Source organism: Dendrobium catenatum, unplaced genomic scaffold (assembly GCF_001605985.2).
Source record: "Dendrobium catenatum unplaced genomic scaffold, ASM160598v2 original_scaffold_71591, whole genome shotgun sequence".
NCBI lineage: Eukaryota > Viridiplantae > Streptophyta > Magnoliopsida > Asparagales > Orchidaceae > Dendrobium > Dendrobium catenatum.
This window is the reverse complement of record NW_021390038.1, coordinates 1-858: the sequence shown is the minus strand read 5'-3', so window position 1 is coordinate 858 and position 858 is coordinate 1. Positions and strand designations below refer to the sequence as shown.

Here is an 858-nt window from a genome sequence, read left to right as displayed (position 1 = left end):
AATAAACTCATTCAACCAATACATTTTCAAAACCTTTTCTCACATTCACACTAAAATACATGATGACCACCATCTCCTTATAGTGCCCTCCTTCAATTAATATCTGTATTAAACTAAAAGATATATTTGAAATGTGTTCACTATTAAAACTTAAATACATAGCAAAATTTACTATATCTTTATCCTACTGAGCCACAGGCAATAATTAACCAATGGCTCAACTCTTGACAAGAAAATGAAGGCAACTCCCATGCAAGTTTGTTGGAACATCACAACGTGATCTTATAACTAAGGTTTCGTTTGGAATGACTTTCTTACTGCTTCTTAAAACAGTTTTTTATAATAAAAATATAATTTTTGTATTAAAAAACAGCTTTAAGAAGCGGTAAAAAAACTGTCCCAAACGGAGCCTAAAGCATGAGATAATACCCCCCTAGAGATTTTTCTTCTTCTTTTTTTTTCATATGTGCATTCGTAGGGATTTCTTTCACTATCATCTTGTGGGAAAAAAAACATTCTTTTAAAACATTTGATGTCTCACTAGTCAACATAACAGAAGGCATAACAACTCAAGCTTTCATTGCACGCGCTACAGCATTTTGGACAAATGGAAACCGATGAGCCCATCGATCATACCCTGCATATAACATAAGCCAAAGGGTTTTCCCTGATTGAATTGGATTTCTTCAAAATATCAAAAACTATGACATCTACAAGTTATCATGTTAAATCAAGTAAACTCGCAAATAGAAAAGAAGAAAGAACAAAAGAACCACAAACCTGCACGAACAATTTCATGGAGATCGCGGTGGTCATTCGACTTGTCCGTTGGCATCACCTGCTATAGGACACGTAAAG

General features: G+C 34.1%; 1 long non-coding RNA gene across 1 annotated transcript; it reads right to left on the bottom strand.

Moving 5' to 3' along the window:
- Positions 1-418: 418 nt before the first annotated feature.
- LOC114578552 lies at positions 419-855 on the bottom strand. The gene is made up of 2 exons (XR_003699544.1): positions 781-855; positions 419-637 (listed from the first exon to the last, which is right to left on the bottom strand). It is a non-coding gene; the product is annotated as an uncharacterized LOC114578552 (long non-coding RNA).
- Between the last annotated feature and the right edge of the window lie 3 nt (positions 856-858).